Source organism: Meriones unguiculatus, chromosome 7, assembly GCF_030254825.1.
Source record: "Meriones unguiculatus strain TT.TT164.6M chromosome 7, Bangor_MerUng_6.1, whole genome shotgun sequence".
NCBI classification, from domain to species: domain Eukaryota; kingdom Metazoa; phylum Chordata; class Mammalia; order Rodentia; family Muridae; genus Meriones; species Meriones unguiculatus.
The window spans coordinates 31143190-31159146 of NC_083355.1; the positions used below are offsets into that span (position 1 = coordinate 31143190).

The 15957-nt window shown below is 43.3% G+C and overlaps 1 protein-coding gene across 1 annotated transcript in view; it reads left to right on the forward strand.

Annotated features, from left to right (window-relative positions):
• Positions 1-15957, forward strand: part of Ankfn1 (ankyrin repeat and fibronectin type III domain containing 1) — a 385112-nt gene that overhangs the window by 122841 nt on the left and 246314 nt on the right. The gene's annotated exons all lie outside the window — the stretch shown is intronic.

A 15957-nucleotide genomic window follows, 5' to 3' on the forward strand; every position in this document is an offset into this window, starting at 1 on the left:
CTAAAACTACATTTTGAGAAAATTTACATCTTTACATTATGTAAACTTTGGCTCTTCCAGTGTTGAGACATGGAATACCTCACCCCTCCTCTCCTTTTCATTTCACATATCTGATGAACTCATTTGCTTTTGTTGTTCTGTTTTCAGCTTTTTCAGGTGAGTTCTGCATATTCATAGTTTGGTGGGTGCTTTGTATTTTTGTTGACAATCTAAACACAATCTTTTCCAATTATATTTACAGCTGACTGTTGTAAAGGGAAGAGACTGACTTTTTATTGTTTATTATTTCTTATTGAATGATCTTCCTCAACCTTCATCAAGTCCAACAGTTTGGGTTTTGAGTGGGTTTTATTTTTTCTTTCTTTTCTTTTGTATTTTTCTTTTTTTTCTTTCTTTCTTTCTTTCTTTCTTTCTTTCTTTTTTAGCTGATTCTTGTGGGATTTTTTTTTGAAAGGTATTTTCTGAAAAGAATCCCCCCTCCTTTTTTTCCAGTGAGCAAAGGTCATGCTCCTCATTTTGGGTCTGTTTTTCATTACATCAGCTAGAAGTCCTACAACAATGGGAGATCAGAAATTCAATTTTGACCTTTTAATTTTGTCTCTCTGGACCTCACAATCCTCAGTTTCCCTGATACGTGGTGCTTGCAAACAACTCTTTCTGTTAGATGGGGCCTCTCCCTGTCCACACCAAACCTAGTATTCTCCAGCCTACCCAAGTCTATCTCCTTGGTTGGCCAGACAACATTTAGCACCCCAGCTCAATCTGAACTTCATATATCAACAACAAATAAACTTTTTCATATGAATATGTCCCATCTAATATTTGGAACACATTTCTACTAAAGAAGTTTTTTAAATTATTTTTTATAATTTATTCACATTATATCCTGGCTGTAGCTCCCTCCCTCTTCCTCCCCTATCCCTCTTCTCTAGTGCACTGATAGGGGAAGTCCTCCCCACCCACTGTATGACCCTATGCTATCAGGTGGGCTCATCTTCTGTGGGCTGGCTAGGTCTCCCCACCAGAGAGAAGTGATCAAGAAACAGGCAACTGAGTTCATGTCAGAGACTGTCTCTTCTCCCCTTACTAGGGGATCCATATGGAGCTGAGCTGTCTATGGGCTATGTCTGGGTAGGGGGTCTACTTACTCTCTACGCATGGTCTTTGGTTGATGCATTAGTCTCTGTAGTCTCCACCAGGGCCAGCTTCTTTGGCTTTGTTGGTCTCCATGTGGGGCTCCTGTCCCCTCCAGGTCCTTCCATCTCCCGCTCCTTCCAATAAGACTCCCTGCACTCTGTCCAAAGTTTGGCAGTGAGTCTTTGTATCTGCTTCCATCCTGCTGGGTGGAGTCTTTTAGAGGAGATCTGTGGTAGATTCCCAGGGTCTATCACTTCTGGTGTCTATCCTGTTTTCAAAGTTGTTTTAAAGAAGTATTTCTCTGAAATTTAGGCCTGACTGGTGCCCTCTGTTTTCATTTGGCAAAGCAGTCACCCTCGTGTCCCCTCCAATTCCTAAGCCAGTTTCTACTTTGCAATCACACATCTCTATGTGCACGTGTCTATTACAGGTCTGTTAGTATTCTCCTATGATACGCTCAGCCTTCTATCCCCACACCTGGAGAAGACTGCGTAGCCTAGGAACCTAATCCATGTGTGGATTTTAAACATACATGAGTGGTGGCAAGGAGGCCATCAAATATTTATGGAGCATTCCTGGAATACAAAGAATGTGAAAACTTTAATGTTGAAGTAGAATAATAAACAGGTGTGACTGTAGTCACCAAATACCAAGCATCCAAGGGAAAGAGAAAAGTGTGGCCAGGATTTGACAGTCAGCGCTGAGTTTTCTTAAATTGAGAAGACAGGTGAATTCGGCGTTTTATCATCGTTCATTCTCAAGAGCCGCCGGTATTCAAAGGAAGTCAAGAGACGTCAACTGTAATTCTGACCCCACTATGAATTAGGTATTTGACCTTAGATGAAACACCTCACCGTCTTAGTCTCAGTTTCTTCCTCACTGAACGGGAGTAATTTCTGCACACACTTTATAAGGATGGGGTCACATCACAGAGAATCTGCATGCTTTTACACAAGGGCATGAGGGCTATTTCGGTTGATGAAGCAGTAGCAGGTCCTGTGTTCCTTCCTAGTACCACCTAGGCAGGTCATATGAACAGTACAAGATATGTAACAACCTGAGGAGTTACATAGTTAGCACCCCAAGTGAGTACCAAGAGGAAGAGCCTTCCTCCTTTCCCTCAGCACAGCCTCACACAGGGCTCCCCTTGCCAGCTTCCCGCCTCCAGACGGCCTGCATCTGACCAGCCACGATCTCCCTCAACACTGGCATGCACCTGAAGGCACCATCAGAGGCCTTCTTTAATCTCTTCACACCTTGCACAATACAGAGGAAGCGTCTTATCCTGGGAATGTAAGCTCTCCACTGCCTCCCATCCCTCTCTGCTGGCTGCTTCTTTGGGTCACCTCTTCATGAGGATACAAGCAATCCCTGCCTCATTCTGGCTTGCCTGAGCCAAGCCCCCGTCCACTTCTGGAACACCCCTCAGAAATCATCTGGCCCCCTATGCATCTTTCAGGAACAGGAAATGCCCTGTCTCCTCCCCTCTCCCTCCCCACCCCCGCCCCTGTCTTACCAGCGCTATGCAGTACTTCACAGTGAAAGCAAACGAAAATGTGCAAGTATGGAAACTGAAAGTGCAAAAAGAAAATAAGGTGGGCGAACCTATTCCCCACCTGTGGGGATGCTCTGTAACTGTTTAGAAGCAAGCCTTTCTAAAGAATTTAATGGTGGGAAGGAACATGGATCATCACATCCAGAAATGGCAGAAACCACGCCTGGGTTCGTAACTGTGCGCTGGAAAACTAGGCATTCAAGAAGCATTAAGGTCAACCAAAGTGGTAGTCATTGCTCTTTGCAAGTCAGGGGACTTGGCAGTATTGCTGTCGCCATCCTTTTTCAAGTTCTTTTGGCTTCTGAACTTAGTCAGAAACAAGTTTTGCTTTTATTTTGAAGGAAAACCTTTTTCAATGAGCCGGGGGATTGAGACTCAGACAAGTCTTTTCAGGCTGGGTGAAAAGGACTTACTATGAAAAGGCCTATCTCCTGTGCGTCATCCCAGCGTGCTTCTTTCTATGAATTATTCTGAAGAGCTCCCCACATCCAGACTTTCGTAGGGAAAGAGGGAGACATGTTAGACCTTTCTGTCTCCATCTCCTACACTTCCCGCTCAAAGAAGTTGACTCTGTGTTCTTCATATTTCCTCCCAATTCATTGGCCAGAACTAGTCCTATGACTTCATTCATAAAAGGGCCAGGAAAGTAATCTCTCATGCAGTTAGAAAAGAGACAGATGAGGTTGAGAGGAGAATGCAAGCTTACTTTCTCAAGTTTCTTTTATTTCTTGAGATTATAATTTCATCATTTCCCTTCCCTTTCTTCCCTCCAAACCCTCCTACAGATCCTTCCCTACTCTCTTTCAAATATGGCCTCTTTTTTCATCAATAGTCATTATATGCATATATTTTGGAAGTGTTCAAAATATATATACATAATATACACATACATATATAGCTTATATATACATACACAGAGTTCTATCTATATATCTACACACACACACACACACATGTATATATACGTATGTATGTATGTATGTATCTCCCTAAATATGATCTGCCCAGTGTGTACTGTTTTATTTGTATGTATGTTTTCAGGGCTGACCATTTGGTATTGGATAACCACTTGGTGGGGAAGGCTATTTCTCCCATTTTCAGCCTTCCTTCATTGCATGCTCACCTTAAAGCCCCAATAAAACTGGATTTTGCCTTAGAAAACAAACCTGGCGTGATATAGCCAGATGTCTGATTTGTCTGATGAAAATATATAATTAATAAAATAGGGTGGTGGGGAAAATATATTAGGGACAAGAAGACAAGACATGGACAAGCTTCCTCACTGTGCCTGCTTCTCTGTGATACTATCAGCACACCAGGAAGTGTTTATGATCACACTTTACTGACTGGAAGCTGTGGTCTCAGTGAAGACCATTCAGCCAATGTCCATCACTCTACGGACTTTGTCCTACTTTGTATGTCCATCACTCTATGGACTTTGTACTTTGTAATGCCACATCCTCCATAGCCCCATTCTCCTACTGAGATGTCCTTGGTTGCAGAAGGAGACTTAGAAACACCTATGTTTAGGGATCTGGAGTTAAACGAATAGTTTATTTTATTTTTTTCATCATACAAAGGCGACTTCAGGGCACCCAAGAAATTGCCCCCACACTCTTACAAAGTACTCTTAAGATCAAAGGTCTTAGCTCAGCTACTGAAGTGATAATTGGCCTAATCCAATTGTCAAAAATTAGCTTCTGCGTGGACCAATTAAAACAAAATAATTGGGAGCTGTCAGTACTTCTAAATATTTATGCCAGCATATGCAAATATTTATTTACATATCATCTGTTTGCAATTTTTCTCACTTCTGCTCTCTGTGAAGCTCCTCATGAACCACCAGTTCCTTTCTCTTGATGCTGAAATCACAATCTAAACTCACTGGACTCAACTGACAGAAAGCTAAAATATTTTTGTTAGAGTCACTTGACAATGTGTATTTTTAACCCTGTGTTTATATTCCTCATTTATAAAGGAAAGTGATATTGTAGCCATCCTTTCAAAGGGGAAACTCCAATTTTTTTTTTTCTCTCTCTCTCTCCTTTTTGTAGCCAATCTATTTTATTTTGCCATGTGGTACTCATTAAAGCAATTCCCAACTTTGTTGATTTTCATTATATCTATAGAGTGCTAAAACTTACTTTCACACTTCTGCAATTGTTTAGCAATTATCAATTCCCTCTGCTGGAGGTTTTTTGTTTGTTGTTGTTGTTGTTGTTGTTCAGCGCATCAACCCTATGAAGGTCCTGAAATATCAAGAAATGTCAGGGCATCTTCTCTGTCACAAGCCTCTCCATCTCTCCTAACCATGTCTTCACATCTCCTTTACCCCTTGAAATTTATCTACCCACCTGCTTGCCATGAGAAGCAAAGGTCCCTATCCATGTCTTGCTAAAGCTAATACAATGGGTTCATTAACATACTTAAGGGTGATAACATTTACTCAAGTCCATCGTAGAAAGCTTTAGAGAAAATTTTCCATTTACCATCAGCCCTCATTATGTATTTTCAGCACCTCCTTCTGCAGCTTTGCCTGTGAATGTTTTGTTTTTATGTTTCCCAAGCCTGTGTGATATTATAGATTCAACTTTATTTCCCCCAAACATTATATCAGATCACTTCCTCTGTATAATTACAACTGTTCATAAAGCTGTCTTTCCCCAGTGACTACAAGATAGTCTCTTCCTAGACGGTTATGTCACAGTTTCATTAAATAGTCTTTACTCGACTTAGAAGCATAGAAACTGGTTTGTTCTGAACATGACTATTCATTCTACTTTCTGGCTAGTAGACACAGAAAACAGCAAGGAATGTAGGATGTACAGTACCAGATCCACAATCTTAGATATCAGCCCAACCCTACCTAAGTATTGTCCCAGGAAGGAGACAATTAAAAAATGGAGGAAAGAGAAATACTCTTTACTGCAATTTTATAAGGATGCCCTGCTTGGGTCCATGACCTGAGTGCATAGAATCATGGAGTAAAACAGTTGTGGTCCAACAGCGGTGTAGAAATTCATTATGAGCCTTGGACAAAAGGCTCTCTCTCTCTCTCTCTCTCTCTCTCTCTCTCTCTCTCTCTCTCTCTTCTCTCTCTCTCTCTGAATTATTCTGAATTATTAAAACATCATAGTGGCATTTCTTTTCTTCAAGTCTTTTGCGGCTCAGTCCTGTGGCACATATTCTAGTCCCTTTCCTTTCCAGTTCAGTTTGATCCCTCCACCTAGTGCTGAGCCAAGGATAGGTTCTTTACAAGGGTCAAGGGTCAAGTATCTCCTCCTCAAATTTTTGCCTTACTTTGGAGTTTCTCCCTCTGTGTAGGACTCCCACACAGAAAGTGGCAGCGACCACCTCTGCTTCCTTGTCTTGGTTACTTTCTCCTCGCTAGGATAAAATATCCACACAAAAGCAACGTGAAAGAGAAAGGGCTTATTTTGGCTTACAGTTCCAAGGGGATACAGTCCGTCAGAGGGAGGAAGTTATGGCACCAGGAACAGAAAGCTGTCTACTTGTATTGCGCCCCCACCCAGGAAGCAGAGAACAAATAGGAGGTGGGACTGGGCAGTAAAGCCTCAGACAGGCCCCCAGTGGCCCACTTCCACCAGCAAAGCTCCACCTCCTACAGGTCTCACCACCTCCTCAAACAGCCCACCAGCTGAGGACCAAGTGTTCAAACACCTGAACCTATGGGAAGGGAGGATGGAGGATTGAAATTTAAGCCACAGCATTACTACACCAGAATTCCAGTGCTGTTTAGCTTGTGCCCCCTGCACAGGCAGGATCAACCTTATTCAGGGGCTTGTCAGACATGCCAGCTCCCAGGCCCCATCCAACTTCATCATAAGAACAATTTGGGAGTGGTGTCCATGTCCTAAATGTTGGCAGTGTGCCCAGATGGTCCCCATGTACACTGATTGTGGCAACCACTCCAGCAGAGCCCGTTCTGAACAATGACCTTTCACCTCAGAGCATTTGATGTCAAGAGGTGCTACAAGCAAAATTTTCTCACTGATGCAGGTCAGGTCTGCACTGCCTCAAGCATGCTCTTGCTCCAAACCTTGACTGTTCTCAGAGTCTAAGTCCCCAGGCCTTGAGGCTATTACACAGTTTGATTAACAGCAGGGACTGACGTGTCTGCGACATTTACCTCCGGCAGCAGCGAATGCCTCTAGCGTTCATTTCTCCCTCAGCCTCCTCTCTTCACAAGCCATCCTGGCATTTTGAAAAGGGTAATATGTCCCTTTCGTGGTTCCCCACCTTGTCTACACGTGGAGCCGAGGCACTTGGCTGCATCAAGTGCTTCGTACCTTATTCTTTCCCTTTGCTCCCAGCCCTTCCTGTCTGTGTGCTTCCTGGTGCTATTTCTGATTTTGTAACTTGAGAACCTTCTGAGATGGCCATAGTTCAAATAAGTCTTGTCTGCAGCTAGCACTCCAGGTAGGGGTGAACAGGTCAATCCAACATCTGCCTCCACCGATACTCAAGGCTTTCCTTGGACTACGAGATGGTTAATCTACACTGCCAACTTGACTACATTGAGAGTGACGTCAGACGTGAGTGGGGCACATTTACAAGGACGTTTCCAAACAGTACTGGGGGTGCCGTGGTTTAATGCCTGAACCTAATACAAAAGCTAGCAAAGTGCAGGGCCCCCCTTCTCTGCTTGCTGGCCCTCCGTGAAACAAACTGTTAGGCCCCACAAAGACACCCTGCTCCTATGATGGGTTAGTACCTCTGAAACTGTGATCCAAAATAAACCCCTCCTACTCTAAGCCGTCTGTATTCCAGTGATGTGAAAAGCAGTGGGAGCGCTCAGTCTCAGCAGCAGCAACACTGGCCTTGATCATTGTGTTGTGGGTCCTTTTTCTAGCCACTGCAGGAAGTCAGTAGCTCCCCCAGCCCCCAAATCATGGTAGTCTAAAGTGCTTCAGACATTACCAAATGTCCCTCAATACCGGATAAGGTCAAAATCCTTTAGTAGAAAGCCACAACCACAAGGTTGGCTACCCCATTTTCTTGAACATTCTGGGGGAAGGCTGGCTGCATTCAATTCCTATAACATCAGTTGATCGGTTGACACTGCCTCACCACAAAAAAAAAAAAAAAAAAAAAAAAAAAAACACGCCTCATTGGCCAAAAGGATGATCTCCAGAGCATTCCATTTTGACCCTCCTGGCCAGCCTGTATAGCTCTGTGGAGAACCATTTAGCCATCCCATGTCCTTAAACTTAGTAGCTGTAGTAGCTGTAAGATACTGTCTCCCAACAGCTCTCCACACGCAGTACACTCTGAAGCTGTTCGTTTCCTTTTATCTTCTCTGATTTTCTATTGGAATCTTTTAGGCCCCAAAATACCACTTTTCTAGCTTTATTTACCAGCATTTAAAACTTTCCAGCTTCAAATCTTTCCTTGATCTCTGGAAGAACAGCAATTCTCCAAGGGAAGAAGCACTTCCAACCCCTGGGAGTACCTCCCTTCATGTCTTTATTTCCATCAGGTCATTTTTAAGTGCAGACTCAAAGTCTATATCCTCAACCTATTGACTCTTACTCAACCCAAGGAAAATCTACCCTGAAAACAAGTGCTTCAAGACAAAAGCTCTTTGAACATACAGCTTAGTCAAGTGCCTAAGATAATAATAAGTTGAGAGCCCCAATCGTCTCTGAGCATTACCTGGGTCATGGTCTCTCAGAATCGTGTTGGAATCTGATACAGATTTAAGAATCACAGTGTGTTTAAGATATAAGCGTTATGAAGAAAGGTCATTGTGACTCTGTTTGGGCCACAAGTATGAAGAGGCCTTCCATGCCCACCCCACCCTACCCTCTGTACAGCTTGTGCAATTCCAAAAAAGACAACAAGAACGCCAGTTAGGTTACCGGAGCTGGTGTTCCCAGGGCCCAGCACTAAACCGAAGCCCAAAGCTGAGACTTGAGGCCTCTCCTCTAGGTGAAATTTAGCACTTTTGTGCAACTTGAAGTCTGAGTAACCCACTATTGACCTCAAAAACACATTTATTGCAAGTGACTGTCCCCAACGCAAGTCAGAGATGAGGATTAGCCAGGCTTCATTGTCCACACCTACAACCCCAGTTCCAAGGAAGCAAGAAGCAGGAGTTCAAGGACACCCAGAGCTACATAGTGACACAAAGAGCTAGAGATGTATTTCAGGGCAAGACTCTGCTAACTCTGGCCATGAAAGCTATCCCAGCATCTGAAATTTCACACCTGAGTTCTTGTACTTCTCAATGTCTCAGAACTTTCCAAAGAGTGCCTTAATTTGCTGAGGGGTTGGGGTGCCAAGTCTTTAACCCTTTCTTGAATGAATGGGTTTGGAAGTAACAAATTTAACTGAGGACTGGGGAGTAAACAGTGACCCCAAACACACAGAAGCTGGAAATCTTCACAGAAACTGGGAAACCAGAGCCTCTAGTTTCCCTGCTCTCTGAACTGATGGTGGACTGACAGAGCTTGCCAGCCAGGCACAGGTAGAGAGGTTCTCAGTTAGAATGTCATGATCTCTTTGGGGCTCATCAAACACTTTGCAGTCAGCGTCTTGAAAATCTGAGTCATTTTAGAGCAAGGAACCCCACTTTTCATCTTGACACCAAGATGCCCAGATTCTGTGGTTGGCCCCAGGCAGGGGCATCGGTGAGAGAGGCAGTGGGGGTGGGGAGGCTGCAGGGTAGGTAGAATCTTGCTGCCTGAGAAGCCAGGAGGTTCGTTCTTGGTTGCACAACCACAAGGTGTGAAATATTCTTCTAAACACTGCAGACGAGTGAAATTTACCAGAGTTCTCATGCTGTGAATTCAAGCCATTTGTTCTCCGGGTGGAGGAGGTTTAGAACAGCACTGATCAAGGTCAGCTTTTGTGAGAAAGAATTTTAGTGCCATTTCTTTTTTTTTTCTTCTCGTTCAATTTTTTTTATATGTGGGCTTCACAATATCTTGTGACTTCAAAGGCAATGCCTCATTAAAATGGATAGCTTTCTATGTACACACAAAGTCCAACGACCCGCGTATGTTAGTTAGCACAGATTAGACAGATAGTCTATTCCTTGCTCAAACCCATCACTTTGATATTTGAATAATTTATCCAAAGAAGTTCATCATTTAATTATAAGATTTAAACAGTGCCGAGAAGGCATGAAGGTTTCTAGGAGTCTGTATTGTCAGCTGACAGTGAAATAAGAGAACAAATGTCTGAAAACTGAAAATACTCCGAACCAGATCCTATTTTTAATGATGTCATGGATTTGAATATAGAGTGGGAATGCCAGGCCTCCCTGTTGCCAACCACCTTGAATTAAGTAGTTTATGTTTTCCTTTCTCTTTCTGGCTGGATTATTACCTGAAGCTGCCGCTGCAGAAATTAAAAGCTTTCTGGAAGGTTACTGTTAGCTCACCAGAGAGGTGTGATTTACACACGCACCGTGCTGTGTTGGTCCCTAAAGCACAGTGCTGCGACACCCAGGCCTCAGTTTACACGTCTGTGAAGGGAGGTGCCAGGCGAGAAGACCTGTGATGTTAATACAGCTCCTCCTCCTCCTCCCTTGGGTCCAGCTCTATCTATACCTGGTTTAAAGCACTTTCCTGGTACCCCAAAAATGAAACTCAGTATTTTACAGGTTAGTTGAACTTCCTGGTGGTTCCATGCAAAAAAAGCTTTTCTCAAGGATGAGTTTCATTAAAAAGAAAAATATTGAGATGGGGACTAGAGACAAACTTAAAATATGAAATATGTTAATTCTAGAAATAACTTCCCCATGCCCATAGCTGAGTGATGGTTCTGAGCTCCCACATAAGGACTTGAATAATGGAGATATTCTACGCTGCGGGGTAGTAAATAGTTTCGGGGTTAGTTCTGAGATTGAATATTCAGCACTCGTTCCATTAGAAGCCCTCCATCCTTCCTGTCAAGAGACTCTGCTCCCCTCCTGTGCAGCCAGCTGCTAGCTCAATTTAGGAATTCCACCCCTGTTACTTTCTTCTGTAGCAGAATGTAGGTCGCTCTCACACCATCTATTCGAAGTCTTAGTCGACTTCGCCTTTTCAAATACTCATTTGAAAGTACAGTGTAGAGGCTCATAGAGGCAAAAAAGAAAAGCTAACTAAAAGTATAATTATTACATAATTCAGAAGTCCTGTTATCAATTGAATTTGAAGTGCCTTTCATAGGTCTGTATGAATACCAGTTACCTAGCTTGGTGGGGTTGTTTTGAAGACTAGAACGTTTTGGAATCTGGGCCTCCTGGCAGAAGTAGTTCATGCAGGGCAGGCCTTTGAAAATGGTACCTGTCCTTCAGGTGCTTTTTCTGCTTCTGACCTGTGCAATGTCAGCCTCCACCACAAACTGCCCAAACCCATCTACACTTCTCCCCCATATTAAAAACCCCTCAGTGTCTTCTATGTACTTGAGAATAATGTTCAACATGGCTGAGGTGCAACTTAGCCATCACCATTTCCCACAAGTCAATATGGTCCTTCATTGGGAAAAGTCGATCCTGCTCTGTGTAGCGAAAGCTTGACTTGCTGCAGCATAGCTGTCCCGTCAGTCACCTCACATCAGAGCCTGCCTGATCCATTTTCTGACAGGGCTCTCATGCACTGAACTGACTGAAAGTGCCTTGGTGGTTGGTATGCAGCAACTGTGTCTACAGAATTACGTGCCCAGCACCTAGAACACACTTCAAATATCTGATACACAGTGACTTGTGTCCACAAAATTATAATTAAAGAATCAAAGTGGAACTCGAGAAAGGTTCAGCAGTGAAGAACACTTGTGGGGCGAAGATAGATCCTCGGAGCACTGGGTGGCTCACAACTACCCATAATTCCAGCTCCTGGGGTCCAATACCCTCTCCTGACCCCTGCAGGCATCTGCACACACCGTTGCATACTCACACATAGTCACACACATATATACATAGTTGAAAACAAAATGCATCTTTTTAAAAAAGAATAAAAGCAAATTATATTAAATAGTAGAGCATTATCTTATTTTTACTGAAAAAAAACCTTGAATAATAGAGATTTGCACATGTAAAGGAGTGTGGGGGAGTGTGGGGACATTAATCTACATGCTTTCTCTTATTAGAATAGACCATTAAGAATGGCACCGGATGCATCTTGAGTCATGGCTGTCTCATAGACATCAAGCAAAGTGCTTGCTTCTTTACATTCATCACAATAAATCTGTGTCGTTCTGAGCTCTTTTGCCTCACTTTAGTGCTTTCTGCGGTATCCAGATTTTCTGAAATGAAAATTGTTTATTTAAATGAAAAACACTTTAGCTGTTAAAAAAGCTAGAAAGAAATCAAAACACAAGAAATCATTTATAAGTAAACACAGTAAGGCAGTGGAGCGCCCATCCAGGTCTGGGCAAAGACACAGCGCTGAGGCTTTGTGGAAAAATAGCCAAATTCCAATGCCATAAGAGAGACCATTGGAAATGCTTTGAGAATTCTTTAAAACCAGCAGACATCGAGGAGTGGGACTGGGCACCAAAATACTACTGTGTATGAAGAGGCTCGAAAACCAATCTGACAGGATTTTTTCAAGTTGAGCCTGTGGCATGTCAATACTGAGCCCAAAGTCACAGACAAAAACCTGGGAAGCTAGGGGCCCACAAGTGGCCATTTAGGGGACAAGAGCAGAAGCTGTTTTTCTGTGTGCAAAAGGTGCAGTTCCTCAGATGGTACTTTCTCAGTTGGGGCTTACTAAAGTCAGTTGTAATTATTGGCATGGTAAGCACTTGGAATGGTCCAGGCATTCACCCTGTTCCTTATCTGTATTAGGTCTTCCAATAAACCCAACAGTCAAGAGAAGTGCGGGGCTACTCTATTCCCATCTTAGGGATAAAGGCATCCAAACTTAGAAAGGTCAAGTAACAGGTCACCACATTGCTTGGAGAACGCCTGAGACTAGCATATGCTGAGTCAGTGCTGACGGCTGAGGCCGGTGAACTGCAACATCAGATCCTGATGCCTTCAACTCAAAAGGCTGGATGGTTTTTGTTTTGTTTTTCTGGAAGTATTGGGCCAGAATCTAGCACTTCACACATGCTGGGCAAACGACCCACCACTGAGCTACAGCCCAGCACTGAAATGTCAGGTCCCACTTAAAGAATGCTTTAACAGAATGCAAAGGGCATCCGCGATTTTATAAAGCCTTATCTGACAATTAGCAATATTTTCCCTTGAACGAAACCTTCATCTAGTTATTCTTGAGTTACTAAATCACCTAAGACTATCAGTCCCCAGCCCTCTTGGGAATAAATGGAAACTACTCCTACCACAACATCAGGCAAATAAAGTAGAACTAACAAAACAAAGACAGAATTGGTTGAGTATTCATCATAGCACATAAGAGCCACTCCATCCCAAAAGTCATAGTCCTGGACTCTCTAAAGGATGTGCCAAATACTGCAAATAGCAGCCTTGGGCTCTTAGACCCTCAAAGGAGCCAATGCCTCTTGCCTAGACCCCTTGGCCTTGATGTTACACTCCTGTTTGACACGGAACACCACCCATGCACACACACACACACACACACACACACACACACAGTACCACTACCACACACACACCTACCTTGTCCCCTCCTGCTCTGGAGCAGAAACCAAACCTCCTTGGGCTGCTCTCAGTAACAAACTTATCACGTAAAAGCATTTAGGCAGTTCATGGAGCATTAAATGCTCGGGACTCTTGGTAAATATCATTATTAAATATGAACTTCCCTTAGTAAACCAGATCACCACCTCCCCCCCTCCCCACCACCAACCAGCATTGTAATTCTGAATCACGGTGTCCTGGGGTCTCTCCAAACTGCCTGCTAGTCTCTCGAACCAGGCAGATGTTTGTCAGGAATGACGAGACACGTGATCAGGAGCCAGCCATGTGCCCTGAACCCAGTGGTACTCGACAAGCTGGCGAGTGAGTCAATTCATTCTTTTAGAGCTCTCTTTCTCCTTGGTCTGTGGTGGGAACAAGCCTCAAAGAGCAAAGATGAGATTTTTACACGGCTGTATAGTCTCTGTTCACTTATTCTGTACCCCAAGGAAAACAATGGGTACCACACATTAGGTAGCTACATAATGCCATCTTGAGGACAGCTTTGAATGGTGTTTAAAGTAATCAATGATATCATATAAAATCGTTGCCCAAATGAAGAGTCCTTGGCCATTGAATCTTTGAAATTAGCAGACAATTTTCTTTGTAGCTAAAGAACCCATTATCTAAGGAAACAGTAAAAACTTTTCTTAGTAGATAAGAGGGTTCTAAATTTGTTTCTTAGCAACGAGTTCCTCAAAGGAGCTCACGAGGACACAGTTTCTGAAGTGTCCTCAATACGCATTTATATTTGGAAGGACAAGAGGTAGGGGAGTGTATGCTGGCCTGGAAACAGAGAGGCATCTCTAATTTCTTCCAATTAGTGGCGCATACACTACACTACAGGGCCCTTATACAAAATCCAGCCAACAGAACTGTACCACCTGCCTGCATAGGCAGCAATGACTCCCATTCTTCGTGTGGTCAGCAATTTAACAATTTAACAAACTTGGGGTCCTCTCCCATGAACAGTAACTAGGGATTAGGTGTCTTGCTGACATATTAACAGTTGTTCTGATGTAGAGACTGATTGCATGCATTATCCTCAGCAGACAGAGAAATAAAGTTTGGATAAACTAACCTCGGAAAGAAACTTGGGATGATCTTGACGTCAAATAGGGGAAATGTCTTGCCTGAGTAAGAAGACCTAAATTGCTGCCTTCTTGGGTCCCATTTCTTAATTTGGTTTCCCAGCTTTGCCTTCTAACGGCAACAGAACCACCGACAACACCAATTAATATTTAGTAAGTCTTTAGTGCACTAGTTGGCTCTCTGCTACTGTAACAAATATCTGATCTTATCAACTTATTAAAAAAAAGTCATTTTGGCTGAGAGTTTTAGAGGCTTTATAGTCTATGACTGGTGCCTCGTTGCTTTGGACTTCTGACAGCACATTGTGGTAGAAGCCGTAATAGAGAAAAATCTTTCACTTCATGGCCAGGAAGCAAAGAAGAAAGAGCTTTCTTGTCCCCTGTTAGGACGCCGAAAGCCTTCTCACCGAATGTCACTTCTTCAAGGACCTGTCACTTACCAATCGTGCCAAGCTGGGGACTAAACCATTTAAAATCTGAGTTTTTAGGGTCTGGGACATTCCACATCCAAACTATAATGTCCACTATTTTATGTAACTGTTGTATACTTATTGTCTGTTTTAACTCTTGTAACAGTTCTTAGAATTAGCACTGTCATTTTCGTTCACTTGCTGAGCTTTGAATGAGCGCCTTAAAATTACATTATTATTTCGAAAAAATGACAGCAATTGGGGCTGAGGAGACTCGGTTGGTAAGAGGGCCCATGAGGACATATGTCCCCTTCTCTAGCGTTCATTTAAAAGCCAAGTATGGTCTTGTGTGCCTGGCACACCCCAGGAGCTCACTTTTCTGCCAGACTAGGTAAAAATGGATGCTCCTAGATCCGTGAGAGCATCCTGATGTGTGTCTTTCTCATCTTTCCCCACTAATCTCTCTGTGTCAAGAGAATAAGTGGGGAAAGACGAGTGGAAGATATTAGAAGTCTTCCTCTGACCCCCACATGTGTGTACATGGATGACAGGTACGTCCACACTGACCATTTACATGCATGCACCCCCAAACACATACATGCACAAATGCACACAGCACAAACACACACATACACACACACACACACACACACACACACACAGAGGCACAAACACAAATGGTGGAGATTGGGAACACATTGCTCACATAGTGACTAATCAGACTTCTCCAGATCACCATCAACAGTGAGATCTTCGCGAAGGTCTGAGGACCCTGGAATAACTAGAATGCTCAGTCTAAGATGGGTCCTCTGTCCCCACAAATCTCAGAACGTACAAAGTCCGTCACGCTGCTGGGAGACGGTACACATGGGGGAGGAGGGCATCTTAGCTGGCATTGCCCATTAAACGTGCTACCCTAAAAAGTACTCCTCTGGTTATAACCAAGTTGATTAAAAAAAAAAATAGACTTGGAAGCCTGCTGAAGTGTTTGAAGGGCTGCCTCAATGAACAAATTGCCCTCACACTAGGTGAATCCCTTCTAAACAGCCATGTAGCTAAATTGTTTTCCCTTTTCACTGCCATCTCTGAGAAACCTGGCATCCACTGAGGTCCCCCTTGAGCAGCCCTCACAAACGCATTTTATTTCTCGGA